Source organism: Anopheles stephensi, chromosome 2, assembly GCF_013141755.1.
Source record: "Anopheles stephensi strain Indian chromosome 2, UCI_ANSTEP_V1.0, whole genome shotgun sequence".
In the NCBI taxonomy this organism is placed as follows: domain Eukaryota; kingdom Metazoa; phylum Arthropoda; class Insecta; order Diptera; family Culicidae; genus Anopheles; species Anopheles stephensi.
Genome location: NC_050202.1, coordinates 29,142,657 through 29,162,038, shown reverse-complemented (window position 1 = coordinate 29,162,038; position 19,382 = coordinate 29,142,657). Strand labels below are relative to the sequence as shown.

Sequence of the window (19,382 nt, the reverse complement as noted above, 5' to 3'; positions counted from 1 at the left end):
ACTAGATAATATCTTCAAGCACTTTACGTAAGCAAAAGCTTACCCGGGTAATTTTTAAGCACAATATTAAGCCTCACATGCACTTTAAAAACCTCTATCCAACACTTCTTCACACACAAATTCAGCAGCCACTTCACAAAAACCGCCTTACGAAATCAAACAGCAAACCGATACTGATCACAGATTGGAATGATGTGCAACTTAAGAGTGGCGTCACACGGAAAAGAATGATCCCCGAGCTTCTGGGGGATTCTCATCAAGTTCCGCTTGGGAAGGTTGTTGGTGTGTTGACTCCTAAACGTCACCGGATGACTCGATTCATATGAAGTCCTAGGCATATGTCTTAAGTCACCGTAACCTTGACAGACGACTCATTTACCCACATGGTGGTGATTCATTGGATGCATCTTGTTGAAGGCTCCCTTGAGTGATTCAAGCTAAATGAAATAAAAGGAATTGCAGCTAAAGCTTTCTACTTACCGATTAAGATTTATTTCCTCCAACAATCTGTAAACGAGACCAAGAAGAACAAAAAACCATAAGCACAACGTAACAAACAAATCATTTTTACCTTGACACTTCGTGCGAAAAACAGTTCGAGTGTGTGTGTGAAAGCTTCCGAAATTGATTATTTATTTACCTATCCAAGCCTTCCGGCAACCGAACGTTGACATTTCCCATCGAGGAAATGTCTTTCACATGACAAATTAGGATCATTTCCAGCAAAATCTCCTCGCGGAACGTAAATGGGTTCCTTAGAATTTGACATTTCTATGCGGTTGTGTGTGTGTGTGTGGTTGTGTGTGTGTGTGTGTGTGTGTGTGTGTGTGAATGTTTTTCCAACCCAATCTGCACGAATCCTATTCAAACGTCATTTTTTTCCCCTGCTCATGAGAGTGGTTGGGCTAACAACTACTGCGCGGACATGTGTGTTCATGACGGCGACATATCAGAGGCAAAGGAACAATTTCACGATTCATTGACAGTTTGTCTCAGTGAGTGAGTGTGGTCCCAATGTCATTCATCTTTCGGTTTGGTTTGGTTGCTTGAGTGACGAACAGACTGGGTGGATGTTGGATACATTATGGTACAATACAATATTATTCTGTTCCTGTTCAATAGATGGTACTTTTATTGGCTGGCTTGTCAGTTGCAGGACGAATGTGCTTTTGTGGCGCTAAAGAGTAGCTAGACCAACCACACTTGATTTGTGACTTTGATTGCTTTAATTAAATATAAATTGGATAATTTTTCAAGAACTTTCACATTTACAAACTTTTCTCTATCAACAATTTTCCCCGACGTAAAATGATTGACCTGAAAAACAAAAGCTATCCACTATAAAATAAGCTACTCTCCATTCCAATGCAAAACATCTCTGTGATGGACAAGAATGAAGCACACACAAAAAACACCTCCCAAGAGAACCGGCCCACATCGTACAACTGCTAGTGGCAACTGCTAGTGGCAAATTACGAAGAGAGAGCGCATCATGTCACCGTTTGATATGCGACATGCCACAGACAGAGTTTACTCCGGTCGAAGGTTAGGTCAAACAGGATTTACCGGCGTTGCACTACCGGTTTGTCGTGGTGCACCACGAAGAAATGACAAGATAGCGAAGCTGTACCGTTTTGTTGCCCCGAGCGTTGCTTCATTCTCCGTTTTTGCAAACTGCAACATACAGGTGCAAGTGAAAGGTGTTTGCTGCCGTTTGAAGACGCTTGGCGACGTTGGATAACAGCGACCGATGCACTGATTGCCCATCAAGTGGCCGACACATTTGACCTGTGCTGTGCAAAGTGAGGTTCGCTAAACGATCGACAAATTTGAGCTTTTGCCGCTTTGTATGTAGAGTTTTGAAGTCAAATTGGGGCATTAGCAGGAAGAGGATGATTTTATTAGGAGACATTGGTTTTGAGCATTTCTTCACACTCATAAATAATATCATTGCAAGGTTGAGCAAGTTGTTGATGAAAGCGACTTCACAGACACACAGACATTGAATTGAAGATTTTTTCCTTGATGTAGACTTCTTACTATATTAAGTCAATGTAGTTATCTATAGGGGCTGACCACTGGCGATAACGGTGCCGGGCTCCACAGAGCAGGACCAAGGATCAAATCCCATCCTGATCCGCCTCTCTGCATGCAGCACCGACCATCCGCAGCAACGGCGAAAGTCAAGTCGCGGAATGCCAGTAATGTTGAGGTTTTAGTGCCCAAGTTAGAAGGAGTAGAAGTTACTTACACCCTCTCGATCACTTTCAAATACATTTCTTTAAATACTACTATACGTTTATCAATTGGAACTCATTAAAGAGAGCACATTCTGCTCGTTATCGCATTGAAAGACAATCCAACCCATTACATCACAAAAGGACCATTCTATCACTTCGCCAACAAAACGATTCATCGAACCATAACCATTAGCCATCATCACCGACATTTGCTTCATTACACCGCACCAAAGTGAGGCGAAAACATTGGCTCATCGTGACAGTCTACGTCTCTTCCAACAAAACGTCGTTTTGACGCTTCGCAACAGGCAAGAAACATAACAAAAAATCAAACCGACACAAAAAGGCACAACAACGATGCTTGATGCTTCACCGGAATAATTATCGTTCAACACCCGGTCGGAAAAAGGGACGTTCCCTCATCCGTACCTCGGATGGTACGAGCAAGCCAAACAAGCTACCCCCTTGATCAACTCATCTCAACCGATTGACACCATCCATCAGCCGGGTAATTGTGTGTATGCTGTGTGTGTGTGTGCATCACACTGCTGTTCACCTGGGAAGTGAACGGTACAAATCATGCTTTCCGTGTTGTCAATCCGTTCACAGCCATCAGTCAGCAACGGTGCCCTCCGCGTCTAATCCTTTTACCGTGAGAGGCTTGCAACTGTAGTTATGGTCGCACCCGTAAGCCACCGCTCACGTTTCAGTGAAGTTCGAATGAAACCATCGACCGAACGGGGGGTGAAAAATGTCTTTAGAAATCCATCATTTCAGCTTGCCGGCTGGCACCAACCTGTACGAGGCTCGTCTTCATCGTGCAATTATGCACGACAGTTCCGACCCATCCGAATGGGAGTCACGATGCGGTTGGTGTAAGTGTATGTCTACGATGCCCTATCAGGACACGTTTCAAGTAGTGATGGGGTTCTTCGGAATGTACATAAGGTACGATTAAGAAGAAATGGAATCGTTGAAATCGTTAGAAGCGTCGGAATCGAAGTCGGCCAGAGCCAAAGGTGGGCATATGCTCGCTAATATATGCCCACCTTTGGCAAATAGCATTTTGAAGGTTTCTATTGGTTGATACTTTTAATATTTGGGACATTAGGGACGATGCAGGACTGTATTGCTTGCGCGACGTTAAAGGGTAACAAATATGTTTTTTCTACGTGTGCGTTGTTTTTGACGGAAATGCAATTTCAGACGGTTCCGACGGTTCCAAAATTTTCCGGACAGTTCCAGACAGGTCTAAACGGTTCCGACCGCTCGGAACGAGTTCGAATATTCCGGCCATTCCGACAGTTCTAAACGATTCTGGACGATTCCAACGATTCCGACGGTTCTAAAGGTTCGGATGGTTGGAATGGTTCGGAGGGTTCCAACGGTTCCGGACGGTTCTGGACAGTTCCGGACGGTTCCACCGATTTCAAACGGTTCTCAATATTCCGGCGGTTCCGATGATTCCAGACGATTCTGGACAATTTCGACAGTTCCAACAGTTCTGATGGTTTTGAGAGCTCCTACGGTTCCGACGGTTCCAAAGGTTTGGATGCTTGGAATGGTTCGGTGGGTTCCGACGGTTCCACACGGTTCTGGACAGTTCCGGACGGTTCCGCTGATTTCGAACGGTTCCGAATATTCCGGTGGTTCCGCTGGTTCCAGATGATTCCAGACGATTTCGACAGTTCCAACAGCTATGATGGTTTGGAGGGTTCTTACGGTTCCGACGGCTCCGAGTGGTTCCAAATGGTTTCGACAGTCCTATACGATTCCGACGGTTCCAGTTCCGCTTTTTTGCCATTTATACCCATCTCTAGTTTCAAGACGCTCCACCAACTTTGTTTATGGCGAGAAGAAAAAAAGCACCATTCTAAGCAATCAATGCCTACTCTTAGCCATAAACGTTGCTTTACACAGATTCCCCATTCTCTTTGCAGCAGGCCAATTAGTAGCCTCTTTTTTCCTCGGGCTGCTTCAGCCGGCAACATTATGACTCGTGCATCCATGGAAAACTGCTGTTTTCCATCGCTTACTTTTACCTACGCGGAAAGGCTCGTGACAGGTGTCGAGATACGCGGCCGTTTCGATGTGAGGAGCCCAAAGGGACGACGAGCAGTCGTCAAACGTGAGTCAATTACAGTCAATAACTGTGCCGTGCTGAATTGTCAATCTTCGTTCGGCAGCGCGGCAGTTGCTAGCGCCTAGCCGTGGTTGGGAAATTTATGTGCATTACCATGCATTTATGGATGAATTTGTTGCTTTATGTTGTAGGCCACCTGCAGACCTACGATCGTCTGCCCTCCAGATTACGGGAGCTCCCGCTCACCAGTGAGCCGTGCACTCCACAAAACAAGCCACAAGCCTTTTTTCCCCCGTGATGTCTGCTTCGCATTCGGATTTGGTTGGGTAATTGTTTTATTACACTATCGGCGTACGTGTGTACGTGAGCCGACTCGTGAATCGGTACGAGCGGTAGGGAAGATTCCATCCATCAGCCCAGCGGTACTCCGTTGCGACTCACGTTATCAACAGCGGGGGTTTACATCATAAAACTATCAACAACGTGCTCGAACGATTTTTCACTCGCAGCAGAACAACGGAAATGGTCCTCCAGCGCATGGGGGAGTTTTGGCAAAGAGAGATTGATTTGCTTTCCGGACAGTTTCACCACTGCCACCAGTAAGAGCGGTTGGAGCGTTGGTGAGCGTTCAATCTGCCAAGGGACGTTCGTTTTCAACATTTTTTCCCCACTTTGCGCCAGTTTGTTTTGTGCATCATTTTGGGAAGAGAAAAAGGCACTCTGGTAGTGATTTGAAGCTATACGGGGGGAGCTTGTGTTTTATTTCTTGCTCACCCGAAATCGTTATTGAGATGAAATTGAAAGAAAGCCCCATTTCGGATTCGTACGATGGAAAAGGATCATATGAATCATAGTCGAAATCACTCACCACTGTCTTCCCGCGCAGCCCTTTTCCAATATCTTGCCCCATATTTCTTTTGCAGACTCACAGCAGTGAAAAAAAGAGAAGAAATCGCAAGCAAAAAGGACTGCGAACCTCAATACATCTTCAACTGCTCATCAAAAATTCATTAACAGTTCCTTCACATGTCGACCTTAGTTGTGGGGTCAGCAACCAAAACCCAGCTCACATTAGGTGTGGTGGTGGGCTAAGGATTATTCTTTTTCTCATTCTCCTACTCAATGATTGATTTAAAACGATCAAAAATGATAAATTGAGGTACACTCGTTACATCATGCGCTTTGCGGAATGTCTTAATTTGGGAGGGCTTTTTTGTTTATATTTTTAACATTTATTAGGATACGTCCACAAAGCACTTTGCAATATTGCTTGCTAACAGGTTGGGATGGCATTGAGCAGATTAATGTTTCAATGTAACTCAATTATCTCAGTACATATGACTGATTGTGTCTTACACTGTGCTTGAAAGCTCTTAATGCGTATGGATAATTTTTAACACTTCATTAAATTAACTCCTTCTGGCAGATCGTGCTGACAGTTGTCAGTGAAGATAGTAACGGTTGCAAGGACACTCTACTACTCACACCCAAACACGTATCAACCCAAGCAACTAATTAAATGTTGGCAAGTAGTTTGCCACTTTTCATCCTGACAGAAAACGACAGAAATGTGAGCGCATTCAGGCATAACAGGAACTTCATTATGTTATGCTCGTGCTCGCAAATGCGATTGCAACTTAGCTGCGTGTGAAGAAGACGTCCTATTACCGTCAACCAGCGGCGTGCGTCTTGCATATGCCGCCCCGGTGCGTTCGTGCATCCGTTTAATTATAATCTTCAAAACAGTTAATTGCTCGTGTGAAATGCAATTAGAATCACCCACGCAAGATTGAGGCTTATGATGGTTATATTTTGCGCGTCAAAAAAACAACCACCACGCGAATCTCTCACTGCACCGTCGAATGCCACGGCCAGGATTTATGCGAACAAGTGGTTTATGAGCCGCCTTGTTGGTGGTGTATCGCGGCGGTAAGTGAACAAGCCTCGAGCATGTAAAGATCTTCATTACGACAGTTTATCGTGAGAAAGAGATTTTGAAATGAGTTACTTCAGACTGTTATGTGTGCGTCAATCTCTCTCTCCTTAGCTCTGTTGCTAGGTCTATTCGTAAATTAAATGGTTTAACATTATCTAACTATTTCAGTTACTCGAACAGCTCTGCATTAATCATAATTCTATATATGTTCGTCATTAGAATAACTACTTGTTTGTAAAGTATATACTTCAAATAATTTTCAACAATCGTGTGAACACTTCAAGAACTTTTGAGGCATTAAAAACAAAGGGCTTCAAGGGTGGTCCTTACTCTTTGCTTTAACATTATAAAGTGTCTTCTCCACGTGAAAAACTGATAACTTTATCGTGATCACGAAGGCGTAAATAAAATCCGTGCTGTCTTGGATCCGTGGGGGGCGCCGGTCTTTGCACTCCAGTTCCAGGGTTCAAAGCCCATCCAGAGAGCCTCCCCGTACGCTGGGCTGACATTTTTGCTAAGGGTAAAACCAAGTCGCAGAAAGCTAGGTTTGGCAGGCCAAGATGCGAGACCTCTCGATGTTGTAGTGCCAAGGAAGAAGAATCTGAAGTTGTAATAAATTTGAGTTATTTCAAAAATCATTTCAAATGAAGTGAATTACATCCTATTAACGGTGTATCGATTACTTCAAGTTCTGTCTGACATAAAATGAGTTATTAGAATCCACATATCCGAGTGGTAAGTCCTTCTAAGTATGTTCAGACAATTTGGTTCGGATCTGTGCAATAATGATAAAAATCTTAATTCTAATAACGAACTACATAACACTTAAAATATTCTTCACTTTAATATGTTCACCATATCCAAATCATTCAATAAATTAATTTTTCTTCTATCATTCCAGCGGTGGTCCTGTAGCAGATGTGACAGCGGAAGAAAGTTCCGGGTTCAAGTCCTTACAGGCAGGACCGGGGTTCAAATCTCATCTGGGCCATGCCCGCCTAGTGCGGATTGACTATCCAGCTATGCGATAGATTAAAGTCTTGTAAGCCAGAAATGGCAGGCATGACCTAAGAGGTCCTTAGGCCAAGAAAGAAGAATAAGAGTTATCACAAGCCTCCATAAAAAGATAATTGCACGTAAAAGATCAAACAAGCTATTAGCTTAAAATTTTTAAAGCCAAATATTGCGGAACTGGGAAAATAAGAGAATAATAAGATTTCCATAAGCTACTCGAATCGATTTTATTATCTGAAGTTATGTGAACCGTTACACCTTTGATAAGATGACCAATGAGAACCGTATTAGTTCCATCTAAAGTCTGAAACTGTATCTTTCGAAGAATAGACGTAGCGTAGATTGAACTTTAGCTTCATTTGTTTCGATTATTAAGAATTAAGTTCAAATAAGAGTTTGCATTGAAAAATTGTTTAATTTAGGGACTAAAAGCTTTGCCATATTAAATCTTTATCCACGTAAACTTAATTCAACTACTTTAGACGTAATAAGCTCAAGTTTCCAGTAACGCCAAGTCAAACCAAGTCAAGTCAAAAAAGCACGCTTTCTTTATTCCACGCTGAAGAAAATTTCATCCTGCAAACCATTTCATTATTGATGTATAGCATAATTTCATTACTCTGTGATACGTGCTCCTGTTCATCCTGCTGGAAAATACGTCTTACTTATAGCAGAAGAAAAAAAACGAGAACGCATCAAAAGGTTACGATTAGGCCAAGGATAACCGAGGAAAAAATCGGTTTTAAAAAAAATTCAAGTTAAGCGCAAGGTTCCAAATTTTATTTATGACTTACCCAATACCCAATGCCGATGGTGTGCGAAGGCTTATCCCGAACGCTTTCTGCTCCAATAAATGCTGTTTGTCTCGTGCTTCGACCGATGGAAAACCGGATCGATTTTCCATTAGTTGTAAGCCAGCTAGCGCCAGGCTGCTTGTGCAGTGCTGGAGAAAAATAGTGTAAGCAGTGAAGCATCATACCACACGTAACATACCGGATGGGAGGCGTCTTCCTTTCTTTCCGTTGATTAAGAATAATTTTACAATCAAGATTTTTTCGTTTGATTCTTTTGCTTCTTCGCTTCGAACCTTTAGGGGTTTTATTATTACCGGCGTCAATTTTCGGTTCCTTCTAACACAACATTTTCCAAGCGTTTCGATATCGCTTTTCCACCGGTAAACCTATTGCCTTCCAATCATTCGACGGACGTGTTCAGGCAGAAAACGATGTAATTGAACGGGCGAATGGCTGTTCCTGTTGGTACAGCTAGCGCAAAAGTCAGATAACAAAACGTCCCGCCGTGCTTAAGCACAATGTTTTTTTTTCCTCTTTTCACGTGGCTTTAAATTTATGATCCCCAGCCTGTTTACCCGTGAGAAAAGAGCAGTTTCCTTTTCGTCGCGCACGGTTTTCATGCTGCACGACACGGTTTCCGCTGTTGGGCCGGTCGGGACAAGAGAGTTGCGGGTGCCGGTGCGGGTGCAGTACACCCTGTGGATGGTGTAATTTGTCGCAAGAGCAACACATGCAACTGCCACCGAACGCAGCAGGAGACCCACCGTACCTACCGGTAGCCCGACCTAAACCTTAGAGTCCCGTGGAGCTCGAGTGGTAAGGTACCGGAATGAACTTTAGCCACACGGCCGTACTTAATGCCGTGGGTGATTTTAACCAACTTCCAACTTGCCTACCGAGACACACTGATTTCGGAACCCTTTCGAGCTCCATTCACCTTCATTCGGACTCTTTAATGCTCGACCCCAAAAACAAAAGCTCTCTGCCCTTGTTTCTTAATTACAACACCCAACTCCACTGGAGTACGGTGGCACGCCTAACACATTTTTCTCGTTTCCCTCCCCGGTCACTAGGACAAAAGCGTGGAACAAGGAACACCGCGCAATCGGAAAACGGAAAGCAACGGTTTATACAAAAGTCATGCACCGGCTCCCGAGCTGGAGAGTGGCGCGTGAGTGTGTAGAATGCGATAGGAAGGAAAATAAAATAGAACGACGGAGCACACTCTCGCCCGTTCTGCCAGCTCAAGGACGTGAGAGCTCTTGGTGGATGCATGTCGAAAATTTTCCACCAAGCGCCATTCAATTAAAGCAGGTATTGTAAAGTGAAATAAAATGTGAGGGTACGTTTCCAGTCCACCCGGTGTCCGCGCTTCTAGTTTAATCCTTTCACTCCCGAACCCCGGTTCTGGTTCACTAGAGTTCTAGCCGACCCGGTACAAAATGGTACATTCGCTTCCGGGCGTTGCCGTTGAAGGTGACTCGCAAGGTGTAGTGAGGTGTAGTTAGAAAAGTTCAGCCATGCACAATAATTTGACGATGCGATCTTGCAAAAATGGTTGCTCAATGGGTCGTGCATAAAGGCTATGTTGGTGTGCAGAGCATGGAAAGCAGACTAAGTAAGAGGTTAGAAAGGAATATCAGGCTGAAATTGTAAGCTCCAGTTTTCAATCCTATACAAAAAATAAGGACGAGATACAGCTTGGTATGTCATTGATATTTAAATCAATATTTCGAAATGGATAGCTGAACAACCTACAAATAAGTTATTAAAATCCCCAGTTCTAGTTCACAGAATAGTTTGATACACTTGTAATGTGTTCAAGTAATCCCACGTAAAAATGTAACGAAGCGGGGAACGCACATTCAACAGTCAATCCCGACCAGGACATCACATCACGAAATCGGACTCTGCAGCTGTCAGATAGAGCTTTCGATTCCCATGCTGATCGATTGACACTTGGCGACTCGTAACCATAAATCCAATCATCACCGCCATAAATCTATCAATCAAATGCGATGGGATCGTGCACCGTGGCAGGAGCGGATTACTTCTGCATACCATCACGACCCAAACCGAATGTCCTGGATTTGTGTGTGTGTGTGTGTGTGTGTGTTTGTACCCATACTGTAGAGCTTTTTTGTGAGCAGATAGTGCAAACCGGAGAAGAAGAAAAAACACACACACCAAACTCTCATTTCATTTGTGCGGTTTTTCGACGGGAAAGGATGCCCAGGCTTCGATACATCGATAAGATTGATTCGTTACAATTTTGCGTACGTGCTGCGTTGCTGTTGGTACCAATTTGGTTTCCACACTGGCGAGGTTACGATCCGTAACCGGACACGGTGCAACCGTACCGTAGTGGGCGGTTTTTTGTTTGCCGAAAATAAAATCCCTCAAACGTTCCCTCCACGGTAAACAAAATCGTCCCGAGCCGACGGGTCGTGTGCGTGCCAACAACGTGGGTAGGTGAGATACATTTGGTGTATCCACTGTGTTGCTCCTATTTACTCCGAATGGGAACGAGCGATCCAGTTAAAATCTGCCTAGTTGCAACACTGTCCAGGGAGTGGCCCGTCCAGTCCAGTCCCTGGGTGTCTTTCTAACTGTCACGAACGTAGCGAGGCACGATTTAAGTTCGCGCCCGCTCGAGTAACCACCAAATGATGGGGAAGCAAACGATCTACCAGATCCACCATCTCTACACAGTAGCGTTGGGAAGGTATCAAGTTAGGTTAGGTTAGGACAAGGTTAGTAGCTCGCTCCCCATCAAGCAACACCCTCGTCAACGTCACGAGCAAAATGCGCGTGGAAACGCGATCCGACGATAATTATCGTCGCTTCACGCCGACACGCGGCGGTGGCCGATGGGGAAAATATGGAAAAGCAAACGGCACACCGAACGACGATTCCCACACTGCGCTGGAAGATATTTGTTTTCTGGAGCACCACTGATCTGACGTACCTGTCGAGGCGATAAGAACGGTGACACGTTGTCAAATGAATGCAGGTGAAAGTGAGACCGGGCACGGAGTGGCCGATAAGTAACGCCACTAGGATGGATGGGCTTGATTCGAAAGGCGATAGACAGAGCTGCTCAGAGATAGAGCTGGAGAGGATGCTGGGGTGAAAAAATTGGAACACAAAAATGGTTCCCACTGCAAACTCTTGTTCCTAGAGACATTCGTTTTTGCATTATCGGGAAAATATATCTTGGGCTTCTTCCACAGTTTAGCTGTCAAATTTCTTGAAAGACTCATTATCACCTGACTTGCCTAAGTCTGAGCCATAAGACTCATTGCTTCACTGCTGAAATCTTATCTATGATCTAGGCGGGTGGAGCCTAATGAACCATCCAAGAAGAAAGTATTTAAAGTATCTATTAAAACCATATGAAGTATAAAAATTGGACAAGCTCTGGTTAAGTCACGTCATGAAAATGATGCATAAGGAACCAGTCTATGAAGATCGTTATGATCGATTGGCTTTACTGATAGCAGGGCCATCCACAACAAACTAAGACTTGAGTTCAACTGAGAGTAAATACAGCTCCAAAATGCATCTCGCATGCCATAAGTCCGTGCCAAAATCCCTCTGCACGGGCTATTCAACGTATGTCACATATTACCATTACCTTTCCCTCTCACAAGCACACGCGCGCTATCCATTCACGAAAAAAGGAGGGTGTGCCGTGCGTGTTCGTGCGTAATTACTGTCAATCCGGGTGCGTATGATTGACAAAAATTACCATAATTCAATTATCCAAATAACACGCAAACAGCAATCTAATTATTCTGCCCGCAAACACACACACACAGCGCCCAGCCCGGGACAACAGGCTGCAGTTAATCGTCATTTATTTTGTCGAACAGTGTTGGAAAGCGACGGTGTATTTGCTGCCGCCGGCAAAATAGCTGTACCAAGTCTAAGGGTGTGGTTGAACGTCGCCCAACACCTCCCGGTTCAAATGCGTTTCAACCAGACATTCAAAATATTCTCCCTAACGGTCTCTGGCGCACTCTTACTGTCCTTCTTTAACTCACAAAGCTACCAATGCACCATCGACTCAATGTGCTGCAGCAAAATATGCTGAATACGCGGAAATGCAAATTATCACATTACTGTCACGGCGACAAGTGACTCACGTAGCACGGGAATGGTGAATTTGCAGCGTTTTTCCTGAGAGAGGGCGCTCTTAGTGCTCGTCGTAAGCTTCGGCGAAAGCATCGCAGCGACTTCTTTGCTAAAAAGGTGCTCGTGTGGAAAACTGCTTAAAGTGCACTCGATTAAATGCATTTGCTGATCAATGAAGCGTGTCGCCTGATAGCCCGGTCCGCTAACATCTCCCCCCCGTTAACGAGGAGCTGCAGTATCATATATCTCGCGGTTAATCACACTGACCTCCCCCCTTGCACTGGATGAAAGCGCAGGGGCAATTGAAAAGAATTGAAAGCCGACCTCTTATCCACCGTTTAACCGCGCTTGGTGTGACGTTGCGTGATACCCTTGCCCGGATAGGGTGTCCAGCCGGGTTGGCCCAGTCTATCGACTCGTAAATGACACGTCTTGATTATGCAAATGAAGCCTGGTTGCAGTGGAGTTAATTAACTTTCAGAATTAAATCATTTACCACGCGCGCGCGCGCGCTCACACACATACAGAATGCCAAACGGGGTGTGCTATACCAGAAGGGTAGAATCCGGAAAAAAGTATCGCCTTTTACCATTGGATCACGTCCACACACACACACACACACACACACACACGGAGCTGGCGCCAGGATGACTCGGACATTGGCGCGGTACGGTTGGTCCCCATCTCGGAAGCGACCGTTCTCGCCCCAGTCGGGGAAATTTTGTTTCTGTTGATGAACACACTTTGAGGCGCATTTTCACCAGGAAACCCTCGCGCAAGGTTCGGTCAGAACATTGAGTTGATGTAAACGAGAGAAAGTCAGCGTATGACATCGTGGTGTGTGTGTGTAGGTCTGTGGAATAACTGCATGCTTGTTAATGCCACAAAGAAAGCAGGAACCACATACTCGTTTGGCCACCACCGTTGTCGGCGCCACCGGCACAGATGATGGATTACAGTGATTAACCCTACCGCACATCCCCTTCGCTCCCGGTTCGATCCACCAACCGTCAACCCCACCACCGAAGGGGGCACTCCTTGTTTCCCGGTTCATGAACGCTAAACATATCTTGTCCGTGCTGGTGGTTGGAGACACTCGGAGACACAGGCAAACGGTTTGATTTATGACCAAATGCCGGCGCGCTACTGACCTTGCCGCCGTCGGCCGTGATAGATTGGACAGTCCGGTGGATTTGTTAGTTACAGCAGGGCCCGTACTCGCACGGGCCCACATATGCTTGTTTTAGCTGTCGAGATGAGTGTTTTCCAGCAACGGTCGTGTGTGTGTGTGGTGAATGCGCACTGGTCCGAGACAAACCATTCCCTCGAATCAATGCGGAAGTTTGTTCAGAACCACCTGCGACAGTTTAATGATAATGAGGTTGGTGCTGAGGACACCCCAGTTAGAATGTAACGTATGTGTGTGCCGAACGCCGATTGGAAGGGTGATGCGAGACAATGATCATCGAATAGCTACTTCAAGTGTAGACTATTCGAGTCAAGTCGGACTAGACTATTTGTGATGTTAAGTGGTTCATTAAAAATATCTGAGAGGATGACGTTGGTTTTGAACTCAATTTTTGACACGGTTAAACGTTAATCGCTCACAAATGTCCCTATTGAAAATTAGAAAAATATTCACTTGAAAAGGAAACAATTTTCCGCAACGTTTTTCCTAATACCTCGAAAGGTTCCAGCCTGCCAATTCTAGCTTTCTACGACTTGATCGTACCCGTTGCTGAAAAGTCAGTATTACGTTCAGATATTCAATCTTGATAAATATAAGATATTTCATATCAGGTATATATTAATAATATACAAGGAACAAATATTTAACCTTGAACAGCGCTTCTTCTTCTTCCTTGGCATTACAACCTCGAGAGGTCTCAGCCTGCCATTCCTGATTTTCTGTGACTTAATTTTACCCGAAGAAAAGTAGTCAGTCTTACGTACGGGGAGGTGGTCTGAATGGGATTTGAACCCCGGTGGTTCAAGCCGTACCGTGTGAAGACTGGCGCCGCTGTCGCCTCTGCCACCGGACCGCCCCATCAGCACTCCCAGTTATAAACTTTCATTTACATGTAAAACGTCATTCTATCAAAGATTATAAGAACTTGCATTGGACCATTTGTTCTTAGTTCTCATAATGTTTCGTTTTGTGGTTAAGTAAGAAACCTCAACTTTCCTTGATTGTATTACTAATTTTCTAGAGTTTATTTCCAAATTGATTTACTTTTGAGCACTCCACACATCCTCACTATTTGTTCCGCAATTTATATGAAGCAAGGAAGACTATGAGCAGAGACACACGAGTGTAACTGGGTCTCTCCAAGCATAATCTTACAACAAACAAACAGGATTCAATTTTATTTTATGATGTACGGGACATAAACTTAACATGGAAAACTATAGCCTCTGGAGATCTCGGCGAGAATATTCGGTTATGTCAGGATTGATAACCTCACTCACCTACATGATTTTGATGTTGAGGCTGTTCGGTCTCCTCATACATGACTGACTAGCCTGACTGACTGATTATCGACTGAGGGTAAAGCAAGTAAACAAAGCTAGTAACAACCAACTAAGAACCTCTCAAGAATCTCTCAATAAACCTAAAGACAAGCAATAAAGAGAAGCTTATACTACATTTCAATGACTGTTAATTATCCAAAAACAAACAAACCGATCGTTCAGAATGAGTTCAGTCTTGAATTAACATTCTCATCCAACTGAACCTCACACAAACAGTACCCTCCGCTCAATTAAACACTAACCTGTCACCATAAGAATGTGAACCACATCAGACGCTCATTCATTGTCAACTCGAACTACTTAATGCCTCTTCCACAAACGCTCGAATCATCCACATGGAATGCGATGCAAATCGACACAACCATGAGGCATAACAAAATACTCTACCGGCCAACTAACCGTCCCTCCAACGTGAGGGAACCAAGAAAGAACTTCTACTCCACATCACAAACCGCAAACGTATCTAAGCAGTGGCATCGGCTAATCAAGCGTAAAGATCCTTCCGTTTCGATTGACCAATCGACCGATCCGAAATTGATTTGCTGGAATTTTCTCAACACCGGCTCGGAAGATGGTGAACGGTTATGGTGCTGCCAGGCCAATCCGTCTCAACGGCCGTGCGCACGTTCGATGTAATTGAGCACTAACAATGCATAATTTGCATACCTTGTCCTGAATATGAAATAACCGCTTTGTAGCGACTGCCTTTTCTGATCCACACTGGCTCCACGTGCTTTATTGGATCAAATTAGTCGGATGAACCGTTCGAGACGTGTTATCCCCCACGTACACGTACCTGTAAAGAGAGAGAGAGATAGAGAGAAAAAAAATGGTGAGAATGGTCATTGAAATCGTCTGGCAGCGATCTAAATGCTCGATTTATAGAATGACGATCCACTTCGATCGTCTCACTGATCGTTCTACTGTATATTTATTGCAGTTGCAAGAGATTTCTAACATTGTTCAACACAGCTGTAGGGCCCCCTAGCGTTGTGTGTCTACTTTGTTTCGCTATACTTGCACTACGTTGCGACGACTAAAGAAAAACGACCAAGAACGACACTAAATTGTAGCGATAATCGAACATGACAGTTGAATGCCAAAGTCGTCGTTGCTATTTGCGGCCTTAATTCCACGAACCAGCTGAAGAATGCATACGAGCTAGCTGCATGCTTTACACAGCGCTTCGCTTCCATTTTCTCACGAAGCCACCCCGCGAAGATGCTGCACCCTATTTACTTTTCCCTCACCAAACTTCACAAACACGCAAACTGCTCTATAAGGAAATAGGAAAAGCGATGCTTCCCATCCAGAGACGGTGGCGTGTAGGGTGAAACAGAGAGTGCGATACTGGCAAACAAACACCATCGATACCGCACGATGAGTTTGTTCATTATTTATCTTAAACTTAACCGCCTTATCCCAGCTGTCGCCAGCTGCCGTAAGCACCGGGCGCTTCTTCGCATCTTCGCCTCTAATGCAACCGCAATGCACCGTGGCCATGGCTTCAAGGATTCCTGTTCCTTGATCTTCACTCCTACCCCGAACTCCCCACCGATAGGCGATTCGCAGCGAAAGTGCAGTATCAAAAACTAATTAGCATGCATCCTTCATCGGGCGTCGTATCCAACCGGCAGCGCCACTGCACCGACTGCCGTCACAGACTGTTGGGATCAAATTTTCCCACTAATGACCGAACCCCGTTTCGTAAGCTACCGTAACCCACCCCGAAGGGCTTAGCGCCTCCGGGAAGAAGCCAGCCAGATGCTAGCGCTTGCCGGAGCGTTTGAGCGTTCGCTTTTACATCTCGGCACCTGTCAGAATGTTTTCCAAAGTGATTACCGTCAAAAGGGGCGTGAGCTGGACGTGGAACGGAGTGAAGATAATATCCTTTTCCAGCGAGCGGAGGGATGGCAAAGTTTTTACCCGTGCGTGCCATTGAATCCCCCCCGATTGCAGTCTGCTTAGGCGAGTGTCTTGAACAGTAGTGCAGCCAAGTTGCTGATGCAAGCAACTTAAACTCGATAAAACTTGATAAGTTGCAACGATTATCGGATGACGTATTTCCTAGATGCGATCAGGTGCTTTGTTTGTTTTCTTTGTGGTTGTGGTTCAGTTGGATTTTATTGATAGGAGTTCTGAGCGCTTTCGATTATTAAGGGAACAAACTCGTTTTTTTTTTAAATTACTTTCAATCCAGCACGTGGCTTTCACTTAAATCTAATTTAAAAATGGACGCCTCCAGTACCGCATAATGACGCGAAATGATGTCCGGTTTTTTTTTCTTTCCCAGAAATTATTCCCTTTCCGGCAAACGTTACCATATTTTCACAACAAATTATTGTTTGCTCCATAAATCGCTCCACTCGCTTCCTCAACTCCACACCTCTTCCCGACCTCTGCCAACAGCAGACCAGACCAAACGCACAATGCTGGTGCGCCCCATGGAGCCAAAATTGATTTTGAAGCTTTTGCATGAGTTTTTCACCAGTGGTGGCGGCGGTATGTCCGGCAGTGCTAATGCGGTTATGGGTGCATTCGAGCGAATAATTTAGCTGTCACTGGCAGCCCAGTCCGATCGGGAGCGGGGAGGGTTGGTGCTGCTGCAGCTGCTGCTGAGCACCACTGGTGGTATGCCAAGGGAGTGACGAAAAAAGGCATAAAAAAAAGGTAGGTTGCGAATCGATTGTAGATAATCGGTTTCGGTTGCTCCGGAACAGCAGATAAATGAAACCTCCGGAAAAACGATCAGTGGTGATTAATCAGTGCACGATGATTTCCTAACAGGGTGGATATATTTACTATCTATTAAATGTGAACATGCGTCACGGTTCATATCACCGTGAGAATCATGGAAAATCAACTTGGAAAATGTCCGATTTTAGACGAGTAAGCTCCAGATAAGGACGGTAAACTCGGTCAATCAAAATACTACAGAAATGCTGCACATAATCGCGACGTGAGACAAGAAGCTGATTCTATTTTGCAGCCCAAAACGCCAAAAAATCATGAGAATCCCCTGCTCAGAGCCCAACATCATCAGCTCGGTCGAGCATTCATAGTTCGAAAGAACTGCTGAGTATTTGGAGGGACCAGTTCGGTATTATCTATTACCAACTTGGGACGTAGCATATTCTTCCGAAAAGAAATTTACAAATTACTCGAAAGGAGGAACAAAGCTATAAACAATACTTTGATAAAGATTGATAAGTTTTTAAAATTAAAAATGGCCAAAAGATTTAAACAAAAATGGTGAAAAACAGCCGTTATTTATTTTTGAACTTAATGCTTGCTTTTTATAATTACTTAAGACGTGTGGATATTTTAAATTATAAATTGATAACCTTTTAAATATTAAGTCCAAAGATCAAAGTTTCTCCAGAAGATCAAAAACGCTAGAAAGAACCTTTAAACAAATTAAAACTGACGCAAGTGCCAGCCTGTTGGACACAATCTTGATGCCTTCCCGGTTCCAAAAGTTTTCCAATACTTAAGCACCCTAGAGATTGATTTTTCATTTTCTTTTCATACCTAAAATATCCCAGACAGCTGTCGATTAACGCGATTCCATTGATTAAAACAAGCTCGAAGAAGAAGCAAGAAAACAAACTCTCGCACACTTCTGAAAGCAAACCACCGTCCACGAAGGCATAAATCGTCTTCGATGTCCAATGGTGAGATCTTAGATTTTCCCCCCCCCCCCATTTTTCTCCCCCGTTTTTCGTCCAATTTTTCCATCAAGTTTCCCCCACCAAACGTTTGGATAATCAACTGCCGTTGGAATAATTTTGCATATCGTTTTCACTCGATCTTCTCGATCCCAATCCAGCTGTCCGAATGAAAGTGAAACGAACGGACCGCACACGGACCCCAGTGATGCGAAAGTAAACTTTTCTTTCGAACCCTTCTTGGGCCGACCGATTCGAATAAGCTGGAGGCTGGGGCCGGGATCAGGCCACATGAACAAATTCCATCGCGTCAATATCGGTATCGGCGTTTTTGTCCCACCTCGGTGACCGATGGAGCAGGAGAAATCCACCGTTGGGTAGGTGGCGAAGAGGAACGAACGAATCAACCGAGCGATGGTAATTGATTTTTGTCCATGAGCGCCTGTTTGATACCACCGTTCGTGATTGACATCCATGGCACCGTGATGGTAGCGCTACAAGCTAAGGCACATTTTTTTGGGGCGAATTTTTTTTTTGCGATCAAATTTGCGCGATTGCCTTATCAAGCTGTTGGGTGGGCTTGGCTCTAGGCAATCTGGCCTAGGACGGGCGCGCTGTCAATGACGATGACAGTTGGACGTGAAGTAAAAACTTTGTAACGTCACAGTGACAGGTTTCATCGGAACAGCGCGTAAAGTTAAGGGTGGAGATCGCTAATAAACTAGTCCATTCACCAGGATGCCACTCGGCGAGGCTTCAATATGTAAGCAGTACTTTCCATGATTTAATATTGAGTATTTACTTTTCACTATTTCTTGATGGCTATCTCACTTTCTCACCCATATTCTTACGAAAATTGCATGGCTCTCTCAAAACAGAAGTCATTCTTGGTCCTCCCATGAAATGAATAACAATTTAGTCTTTAACAGTAACGCCCTTCAGTGCAGGTAATTGAATTTATTATCCAAAACCTCGTCG

At 44.5% G+C, this 19,382-nt stretch overlaps 1 protein-coding gene across 8 annotated transcripts in view; it reads right to left on the bottom strand.

Annotated features, from left to right (window-relative positions):
* Window positions 1-19,382, bottom strand: part of LOC118506108 (proteoglycan 4) — a 146,494-nt gene that overhangs the window by 65,152 nt on the left and 61,960 nt on the right. For 5 of the 8 annotated variants that reach the window (XM_036042794.1, XM_036042798.1, XM_036042799.1 and 2 more), the window contains exon 3: window positions 481-507. The exons of 1 other annotated variant lie outside the window; for it this stretch is intronic. The gene's annotated coding sequence lies outside the window, so the exon portion shown is untranslated. Of the gene's footprint in view, window positions 1-480; window positions 508-8,067; window positions 8,178-15,402; window positions 15,533-19,382 lie in introns of those variants that run through there. 2 more of the 8 variants (XM_036042795.1, XM_036042797.1) reach the window with 2 other exon arrangements.